Source organism: Polypterus senegalus, chromosome 13, assembly GCF_016835505.1.
Source record: "Polypterus senegalus isolate Bchr_013 chromosome 13, ASM1683550v1, whole genome shotgun sequence".
NCBI lineage: Eukaryota > Metazoa > Chordata > Cladistia > Polypteriformes > Polypteridae > Polypterus > Polypterus senegalus.
In genome coordinates, this window is record NC_053166.1 from 124098078 (window position 1) to 124109869 (window position 11792).

An 11792-nucleotide genomic window follows, 5' to 3' on the forward strand; every position below is an offset into this window, starting at 1 on the left:
TCCACCGTAATAGCCTGGCGAATTCCTATTGGCAGGCTATTCCAGATTTTAGGTGCATAACAGCAGAAGGCAGCCTCACCACTTCTTTATGTTAAGCTTTTGGAATTCTAAGGAGACACTCATTTGAGGATCTGAGGTTACGATTTGGAATATATGGTGTCAGAGCCCCAGGTGCTCCCTTTGACGTCATTTCCTGGTGTGGCGGAAGTGTCAGGAAAGCACCTGAAGGCACTCCGGGTGACCTTGGAATTACTTTTGGCAGCACTTCCTGGTGTGGAGGAAGTGCTGCCATCCCGGCTTCTCTAATTGTCCGAGCGCCCCCTGGCGGTGGCCACGTTCTCTCCAAATAAGTATTCCAGCTCTGTCCTCGTGGCCCCCAAATATACCCAGGCGGCTGCCCTCTCGTGGCCGAGGAGAAGCACTGCCCAACTCGGGACCACTCAGGCGTCCCGGCCGGGCAGTGTCCCCAGCCATCCGTGACACTGTATAAAGGTGGGGGCAACTCACAGTCCCTTGCAGTTCATTCAACTGCGTTTGAGAGTTAGTGAGTGTTGTGATTGTTTCTGTTCTCATGTTTTGTGATTTAATGGCTTTTTAACCTTTTTTGCTGTGTTTTTGATCACTTTTTGGTTTTTACATTGGGACTTTGTTTACCTTGGATTGCCTTTGCTGGTTACCCATTTTTGCCTTTTTGTGCTCTACAGAGCATAATGTTATTACAGAGCATTTGTTAAAGAACAAATCTTTTTTTTCTGAAGATCCTATGTTTGCCCACATTACTAGCTGGCGTAGCCCTCTGGCAAGGAAGAATAAAAGAAAGTACAAAAAAAGAAAAAATATAAAAGGATTTGCCTGAATAAGTGACTCAAGGCAAACAAGTCAAGTTCAAAAGGCAGAATAAAGGTTCAAGGTTTTCATTTTGTCATATTTACACAAGAAAATGTGAAATTTGCCTTCTCAGTTGCATCCTGTAGCATACAAAAATAAAACACAAGACAAGTTCAAATTTCCTTTAATAGGAAAGTGATACCCGTAGCATATGATCAACGAACTGGCTGCGCTGGTGAAAAATGTCAGGACCTACAGAGAATGCAGTTTGTTGTGTTTTTGTGAAACATGGCTAACAACTAACATCCCAGATGCTAACGTGGAGCTACCCGGGTTTAGCACAGTTAGAGCGGACAGAGACGCAAATACCTGCGGGAAGTGGAAAGGAGGAGGACTCGCTCTCTATGTGAATACAAGGTGGTGCAACCCTGGACTTGTAAACATCAAAACCTCCACTTGCTGCAGGGACATCAAACTGTTGGCCGTAAGTTTGCATCCCTATTACTTGCCCAGAGAGTTTGGACACGTCGTTGTTATTGTTTACATCCCTCCTCGGGCGGACGTGGAGATAACGGGTGACATCATTCATTCTGCTGTTGCTAAATTACAAACACAGCACCCTGAGGCACTTGTGCTAATCGCTGGAGACTTTAACCATGTGATGCTGGACAAAACATTACCTTCCTTCTCCTAGTATGTGGATTGTAACACGTGGGGAAATAGGACTATTGACTTACTGTATGCAAAACGTTAAAGATGCATTCGGTGCCACCCCGCTGCCTGCGCTTGGGAAAGCAGATCATAACCTGGTTCTGCTTCAGCCTCACTACAAACCAAGAGTGAGGGAGCTACCTGCAACCACACGTTCATTCAGGAAGTGGACCCCTGAGGCAGAGCAGGCTATGAGAGACTGCTTTGGAACTACGGACTGGGATATCCTGCAAGGATCATATAGTGAGAACATTGAGGAGGTTGTTGACTACACTACTGACTGCATCAACTTCTGTATGGACATTGTAGTTCCAGTAAGAACAGTACACTGCTATGCTAACAACAAGCCATGGATTACAAGTGACATCACAGGCCTTTTGAACCAGAAGAAAGGGCTTTTAAAGGCAGTGATCAGCATGAGCTCAAGCGCATGCAGAAAGAACTCAGAGTCCAGCTCAGGGTGGTGAAGGAGCAGTACAGGAGAAAGCTGGAGCAGAAGTTGCAGAATAACAGCATGAAGGAAGTGTGGGATGGGATGAAGATCATCACTGGCTGCAGCTCGAAGTGGGGTGCCACCATCGAGAGAAACATGGAGAGAGCAAACCAAATGAACAACTTCTTTAACAGGTTTGACCACCCTAACCCACTCTCAGCTTGGAGTACTGTACCTTCCACCCATCCTTCTGCTGATATCAGCATAGGAAAGACATCCCCACCAACAATTACAGCAGCCCAGGTGAGCAGAGAGCTGAGGAGACTTCGTGCCAGCAAACAACTTGCATCACCCCAGTCCCAATGGTATCATGTCCTAGTGAGCTGAATGACTTTCGGTCTGTCGCTCTGACGTCACATGTGATGAAAACCATGGAACGGCTGCTGCTTCACCACCTGAGGCCACAGATCCGCCACACTCTTGACCCTCTGCAGTTTGCATACCAGGAGAAAGTGGGAGCGGAGGATGCCATCATCTACATGCTACACCGATCCCTCTCCCACTTGGACAGAGGCAGTGGTGCTGTAAGAATTATGGTTTTGGACTTCTCTAGGGCCTTACCAACCATCCAACCTCTGCTCCTTAGGGACAAGCTGACAAGAGATGGGAGTAGATTCATACCTGGCGGCATGCATCATGGACTATCTTACAGACAGACCTCAGTATGTGTGTCTCTGGAACTGCAGGTCTGACATTGTGGTCAGCAACACAGAAGCACCGCAGGGGACTGTGCTTTCTCCGGTCCTGTTCAGCCTGTATATATCGGACTTCCAATACAACTCGGAGTCCTGCCATGTGCAAAAGTTCGCTGACGACACTGCTATCGTGGGCTGCATCAGTAGTGGGCACCCTATCAAGGACTTTGTTAAATGATGCAACTCAAACCACTTACACCTGAACACCAGCAAAACCAAGGAGCTGGTGGTGGATTTTAGGTGGCCCAGGCCCCTCATGGACCCCGTGATCATCAGAGGTGACTGTGTGCAGAGGGTACAACAACAACAACATTTATTTATATAGCACATTTTCATACAAAAAATGTAGCTCAAAGTGCTTTACAAAATGAAAAATAGAAAAATAGAAGACACAATAAAAATAAACATAAGTCAACATTAATTAACATAGAATAAGAGTAAGGTCCGATGGCCAGGGTGGACAGAAAAACAAAAAAAACTCCAAAGGCTGTAGGGGTTCCAGACCACGAGACCGCCCAGTCCCCTCTGGGCAATCTACCTAACATAAGTCAAACAGTCCACTTTGTATTTAGGGTTTTCATGGAAGGACCTGATGATGATGGTCACGTAGACTTCTGGCTTTCAGTCCATCAATGTTGGTGCATCATGATGCTTTGAGTAGGTGGTGGTGGCGCAGGCCGCCACCACAAAGAAACCGGAAAAAGAAACAGAAGAGAGAGTTGGGGTCAGTACGGATTTTGGAGTCACTATAAATAGTTATTATGATGAATTGAACATACAGAGTATCAGTATTAAGTTAAAGTGAAGTTATGAGAAGGCCATGTTAAAGTAATGTGTTTTCAGCAGTTTTTTAAAGTGCTCCACCGTATTAGCCTGGCGAATTCCTATTGGCAGGCTAATCCAGATTTTAGGTGCATAACAGCAGAAGGCCGCCTCACCACTTCTTTTAAGTTAAGCTTTTGGAATTCTAAGGAGACACTCATTTGAGGATCTAAGGTTACGATTTGGAATATATGGTGTCAGACATTCCGATATATAAGATGGAGCGCGATTATTCAAGGCTTTATAAACCATAAGCATTATTTTAAAGTCAATCCTGAATGACACAGGCAGCCAGTGTAGTGACATCAAAACTGCAGAAATGTGTTCGGATTTTCTTTTCCTAGTTAGGATTCTAGCAGCTGCATTCTGCACTCGTTGCAAGTGATTTATGTCTTTTTTGGGTAGTCCTGAGAGGAGTGCGTTACAGTAATCTAGTCTACTGAAAACAAAAGCGTGAATTAATTTCTCAGCATCTTTCAATGATATAAGAGGTCTAACTTTTGTTATGTTTCTTAAGTGAAAAAATGCTGTCCCAGTGGTCTGATGAATATGCAATTTAAAATTCAGATTACAGACCTATAAATACCTGGGAGTGCAGCTGGATGATAAATTGGACTGGACTGCCAATACTAATGCTCTGTGCAAGAGAGGACTGAGCCAGCTATACTTCCTTAGAAGACTGGGGTCTTTCAACATCTGCAATAAGATGCTACAGATGTTCTATCAGATGGTTGTGGTGAGTGCCCTCTTCTACGCGGTGGTTTGCTGGGGAGGCAGCATAAAGAAGAAGGGCGCCTCATGCCTGGACAAACTGGTGAGGAAGGCAGGCTCTATTGTAGGCATGGAGCTGGGCAGTTTGACATCTGTGGCAGAGCGATGGGCACTGAGCAGGCGCTTGTCAATAATGGAGAATCCATGAATCCACTGAACAGGATCATCACCAGACAGAGGAGCAGCTTCAGCGACAGACTGCTGCCACTGTCCTGCTCCACTGACAGACTGAGGAGATCGTTCCTCACCCACACTATGTGACTCTTCAATTCCACCGGGTGTTCGGGGACGTTGTGGGAGAAACATTAATATTATACTAAATTATTGTCTGTCTGTTATACTTACATTGGGTTGGTGGGTAAACATTAACATTATACAAAGTTATTTTCTGTTTTATCTGCATTTTTACCACTCTTTAATTTAATATTGTTTATCAGTATGCCTGCTGGAGTATCTATCTATCTATCTATCTATCTATCTATCTATCTATCTATCTATCTATCTATCTATCTATCTATCTATCTATCTATCTATCTATCTATCTATCTATCTATCTATCTATCTATCTATCTATCTATCTATCTATCTATCTATCTATCTATCTATCTATCTATCTATCTATCTATCTATCTATCTATCTATCTTCCTCAGAAACTCATTTCAATTCATTTTCTACTTCTCCAAATAAGTGCCTCTGATCTCAAAGCACATTTGCAATCTGTAGATCCATTTTTAAAACAACCTCAAAAATGGTCTTATTTCAACCTTGCCAGCTTTTCATTCACTGCCTTGATCATGTCTTCTCAATTCTCATATTTTCCTCACATGTTAGCTTTGATTTTCGGGATGTGCCAGAACTTGCAAGGGGTCAGGTCAGGTGAGCAGGGTGGGGTATCCAACAGTGTTGATCCCAGAGGCACCAATGAAGCGGATGGTTTTGGTGGTTTGATGCGCAGGAACATTGTTGTGTTGAAGGAACCAATCACTCAGCTTGTACTTGGGATGACCTCTCTTGAGATTATAGAACACTTTTTTCGATGCATGCTCAATAATCCAGTAATTATTATTCAAAGGTACTGTTTATAAGGTTGGAGAAACCTGCAGTCAATTGAGACTGAGGAAGCCACTTGGATGAGTCATGAAATGTATCCCCCTAGGAAAAAAAAACTATGTCCAGATGAACAGAATCATCTTTCTAGAATAGAACACATTTGGCAAACTTTTCTTTGTGTAGATGTCTAAAAATGGGCAAACTACTTCTGGGCAGGTCTTTGAGTTGGTGGTTGGTTGCCAGGATGAGCTTCCAGCTTTTTGAAGCTTTCTGCCACCAATAAACCACAATGAAAATGTGGTAGAACATAAGCACTGATTTGTTCTCATCTTAGAAATTCTGTCATGGCCATGCACCACATTAACTTCTAACTTTACTTCTTGTCTCCATGATGAACTACACACCTGAAAATTTCAGAAGGTTTTTGTGGATATCTGAATAGGATTCCTTGAAGAAATTATGTGAACAAACTTTTGATACTCCACCTTAGTATTTACATCATTTGAAAACAAATTATTTGCTAACTACTTGCAGCAGTGTGATAGTACATTTTTGCTTAAAATAGTACATATGAAAAACTCTGCAGGTTTTTACTATCTCTGATGTTCCTTATTAAAAATACATATGGCACTGGAAGAAGAAGAATTTCTGGAGCGATTTGTGTGGGCCTTTAAAGCAACCAATCTCCCTGATTCACTGCAGTTAAGTTCTGCTTGCAATGGGTGTTTGCCATTAGTTGGGATGACTTCCAGTTTTTTCAACATTACCCACTGACACACACTTACCAAATCAACTACGTGAGCCCCAATAACTATTGCTGCATGTTTGTTAATCTGCTGGAGCTTTCTCAATTTTGATTTGTGACAACACTAAACCAGGCAACTGCGGCTGGGTTTGTTTCCTGCCTTGCACCCTGTGTTGGCTGGGGTTGGCTCCGGCAGACCCCCATGACCCTGTAGTTAGGATATAGTGGATTGGATAATGGATGGATGGATGGATAAACCAGGCAATGAAGCTGAAAGTAATGACAGACATGATCACACTGCAATAAACGGATAACATAGAGGAAGTCCTTGTCTACTTAAAGCGTGGATTGCATTTACAGCAATGTTTCCGAAATTCTTAAGTGTCACAACCCATATTGTCACAAACAATCAGCAGAGCAGGGAGAGGTGGTCCCACTTGGTGAATTGAGCAAGTCAGAATCTGGAAGTGGAAATATATTGCACAGCAATGTTGATCGCTTAGACAATCTGCTGCAACCCACTTCAACCCACTACCATTACAAAGAAGAGCTGCTCACAACCCATGGACAGGAGCCCACAAACCATTTTAGGACCCAGTGGTTGAGAAACACTGATTTAGAGTAGGTGTTTTTGTATTAAAATTCCAATTAAGATTATCATCTAACATCGTCCCTAGGTATTTATATTCTGCCTCTAATTCGGCCTCCTCTCTCAGAACAGGGATGGGTGAAAATGAAGTAAAAAATAATCAGAAATTAGAAATCTAAACAATACTTACAATAAAGAGTTTACTACTTGAGGTTTAATGACTCTTTCCTGGACCACTGCCCTCAGCCAGAATAAATAGGATGAGGACAGTCCTCCATCAGTAACATCATGGTGGACCCACCTCTTATCATACCACCTGCAGTACACAAGAGCAATACCCTAGAAACATATATATATATATATATATATATATATATATATAGATATATATATATTATGAAAAAGAGACCAGAGAGGCAGATCAAGTGTTGGGGAACTGTCCCCATATACTGTCGATAAACCAAATTTCTTGATCTTTTTATACAGCACAATTAGAGTGAGCATATACATTCTTGTCATTCTGCTGGAAAGGTGGATGGATTTATGGCAGATGGAAATTGGTGCAGGGAGGAGATGACGTGAGTGGGATGTGACAAAGATAATGTCATCAGAAGGTGTCTGGGTTGAAGTCATCACATGGGGATGGCTGGAATGCAGAAGTTCTTCCTAGGATGGGATCATGTTTTAGTGGAGACTTCATGTATCGGAATTCGTCTGGTCTTTGGTCTTTCTGATGAAAAAAGGAGAGAAGCATTAGAATGCTGTCTTATATCCCTGTCCAGTGAGTTTTAGTGCTCCGTTGGTCCTTCTGGCTGTCCCCTAACCACGCATGTGTGACTATATATATATATATATATATATATATATATATATATATATATATATATATATATATATATATATATATATGATACAGAAAAATTAAATAATATTTAGACCAGGGGTGCCCAATCCGTCGATCGCGATCGACCGGTAGATCGGAAAGGTAGTGCAGGTAGATCGCGTTGCATTAAAAAAAAATATTTTTAAGCATTATTCTATCATGTGTCCTCCCTATGGCATTTGCCACTTGATTAGCATACAGGGCGGCCAGTCTGAGATCTCTTTTCTTCTAATACACTTGTCATCCCGCACGCACGATCAAACTTGCGAGCTACTGCAAAGCTCCGGCTGTGATCTAGATAGCCTTCCAATTTATATCGACTAAAGAAGGGATTTAAAAAAATTGTTTGAGGAGGGTATGGGCATTATGTGGAATTGTATTTTTTTTTCTCACAATGTCACAATTGAAGTGCGTTTGTCTGATCTGTCAATCTATCATTGCTATTCCAAGGAAGGAAAATGTGGAAAGGCACATTCGAACTGTTCACAAAAACTACGAAACTGACTTCCTTAAAGCAATCTAAGAAAGGGAGAGAGGGAACTAAAATCGCAGTTAATCGGACAGCCGTCATTTTCACTTGGTTGAATTCAAGAGCAAAGGCAGACAGACCGAAGCATCATTCCAAGAGCTACCTCCTTGATTACAATTATCGGCTCTACTTATTTATGCGAGTCAGCTTTTTCCCACATGAAGATTATTAAATCCAAATACTGTACTATAGTGACGATGAATGTATTGAATTGTTATTGTGCCATAAAGGTTATTCAGTTATGCAAGGTACGACAACATATATTTTATGTATAAAGTATACTCAGTATACAGGGTATATATATATATATATATTGTAAGATATGGCCGCCATGTACCCCGGCCAATACCCCCAAGCCGCCAGGTGGAGCCCTCCTTGCAGCATGGAGGTCCCCAGAAGACCAGCAGGGCATTATGGACCATGTAGTTTTATGCACCGCCCTGCTGGATGCCATGGGGGCCACGAGAGGGAGCTGCAGGGAGGACCGAAGAGTTCTTCATGCCCTATGACCCGGAAGTTCGTCATAGGAAGAGCGACAGGCTTCCGGGATGAGAAAAAACATCATTTACCCTGACCCGGAAGGAATAAGGACTTGTGGACTGTTGGGAAGGAACACCTCCGGTCAGGGAATATAAAAGGACTATGGGAGCTCCCAGGCGATGAGCTGAGTTGGGAGGCAGGGTGGCTAAGCGTCTGGGAGAGTGGAGGATTATTATTGTTGTTATTATTATTATTGGAGTATTTGGGAGTGGAGGGTGCTTTGTGCACATTATTGATATAATAAATATCATTATTGGACTTTTACCTAGTGTCTGACGTGGTGTCTGAGGGTGCAAGGGTGCGAGAAGCATCTTAATCTGTTACAATATATATATATATATATATATATATATATATATATATATATATATATATATATATATATATATATATATATATATATATATATATATAGCAATAGGTAGATCATTACGACCTGGTCATTTTAAAAGTAGCTCGCAAGCCGAAAAAGTGTGGGCACCCTGATTTAGACAAAACAATATTAAATACAAGAGTTACAAAATCAACAAAACAAATGTAAAATAAAGGTAGATAGATAGATAGATAGATAGATAGATAGATAGATAGATAGATAGATAGATAGATAGATAGATAGATAGACTTTATTAATCCCAAGGGGAAATTCACATACTCCAGCAGCATATTGATAAAGAACACTATTAAATTAAAGAGTGATAACAATGTAAGTATAACAGACAGACAATAATTTAGTATAATATTAATGTTTCTCCCACAACGTCCCCGATCACCCGGGTGAAATTGAAGAGTCACATAGTGTGGGGAGGAACTATCTCATCAGTCTGTCAGTGGAGAGGACAGTGACAGCAGTCTGTCGCTGAAGCTGCTTCTATGTCTGGAGATGATCCTATTCAGTGGATGCAGTGGATTCTCCATTATTGACAGGAGCCTGCTCAGTGCCCGTCGCTCTGCCACAGATGTCAAACTCTCCAGCTCTTTGCCTACAATAGAGCTTGCCTTCCTCACCAGTTTGTCCAGGAGTGAGGCATCCCTCTTCTTTATGCTGCCTCCCAGCACACCACTGCATAGAAGAGGGAGCTCACCACAACCATCTGATAGAACATCTGCAGCATCTTATTGCAGATGTTGAAAGATGGCAGCCTTCTAAGGAAGTATAATCGGCTCTGTCCTTTCTTACACAGAACATCAGTATTGGCAGTCCAGTCCAATTTATCATCCAGCTGCACTCCCAGGTATTTATAGGTCTGCACCCTCTGCACACAGTCACCTCTGATGATCACGGGTCCATGAGGAGACTAAGCCTCCTAAAATCCACCACCAGCTCCTTGGTCTTGCTGGTGTTCAGTTGTAGGTGGTTTGAGTCGCACCATTTAACAAAGCCTTTGATTTGTTTCCTATACTCCTCCTCCTGCCCACTCCTGAAGCAGTCCATGATAGCAGTGTCGTCAGCAAAATTTTGCACGTGGCAGGACTCCGAGTTGTATTGGAAGTCCGATGTATATAGGCTGAGTAGGACCAGAGAAAGTACAGTCCCCTGCGGTGCTTCTGTGTTGCTGACCACCATGTCAGACCTGCAGTTCCCGAGATGCACATACTGAGGTCTGTCTGTAAGAGAGTCCACGATCCATGCTACCAGGAATGAATCTACTCCCATCTCTGTCAGCTTGTCCCTAAGGAGCAGAGGTTGGATGGTGTTGAAGGTGCTAGAGAAGTCCAGAAACATAATTCTTACAGCACCACTGCCTCTGTCCAAGTGGGAGAGGGATCGGTGTAGCATATAGATGATGGCATTCTCTGCTCCCACTTTCTCCTGGTGTGCGAACTGCAGAGGGTCGAGGGCATGGTGGACCTGTGGCCTCAGTGGTGAAGCAGCAGCCTCTCCATGGTCTTCATCACATGTGACATCAGAGCGACAGACCTGAAGTCGTTTAACTCACTAGGATGTGATACCTTTGGGACTGGGGTGATGCAAGATGTTTTCCAAAGCCTCGGGACTCTCCCCTGTTCCAGGCTCAGGTTGAAGATGCTCCCCAGCTCCAACACACAGGCCTTCAGCAGTCGTGGCGATACTCCATCTGGACCAGCTGCTTTGCTGGCACAAAGTCTCCTAAGCTTTCTGCCTACCTGGGCTGCTGTAATTGTTGGTGGGGGAAACTCTCTCCTATGCTGGTATCAGCAGAAGAATGGGTGGAGGGTGCAGTACTCCAAGGTGAGAGTGGGTTAGGATGGTCAAACCTGTCGAAGAAGTTGTTCATCTGGTTTTCTCTCTCCGCGTCTCTCTCAATGGTGGCACCCCGCTTTGAGCTGCAGCCAGTGATACTCTTCATCTCGTTCAACACTTCCTTCATGCTGTTATTCTGCAACTTCTGCTCCAGCTTTCTCCTGTACTGCTCCTTCGCCACCCTGAGCTGGACTTGGAGTTCTTTCTGCACGTGCTTGAGCTCATGCTGATCACCGCCTTTAAAAGCCCTTTTCTTCTGGTTCAAAAGGCCCTTGATGTCACTTGTAATCCATGGCTTGTTGTTAGCATAGCAGCATACAGTTCTTACTGGAAATACAATGTCCTTACAGAAGTTGATGTAGTCAGTAGTGCAGTCAACAACCTCTTCAATATTCTCACTACGTGACCCCTGTAGGATATCCCAGTCCGTAGTTCCAAAGCAGTCTCTCAGAGCCTGCTCTGCCTCAGGGGACCACTTCCTGAATGAGCGTGTGGTTGTAGGTAGCGCCTTCACTCTTGGTTTGTAGTGAGGCTGAAGCAGAACCAGATTATGATCTGCTTTCTCAAGCGCAGGCAGCAGGGTGGCGCTGTATGCGTCTTTAACATTTGCATACAGTAGGTCGATAGTCCTATTTCCCCGCATGTTACAATCCACATACTGGGAGAAGGCAGGTAAATAATAATATGAAAACAACAGAAATCCATTAATTCAGCAACAATAGAAGAGAAGAATAAGAAGCACTAATCTAGGGGGGGGGAGTCACTTCAGCCACCACCAATGTACAGCATCCACCTGTGATGATGTGATGGCAAACAAAGGAAAACATACTTAAACCAGGAATCAAACCCTGGCTGAAACGTAACACATGGATGATGTGCTAGTCCATCGCAGGACATGCTTGCACACCAAAATT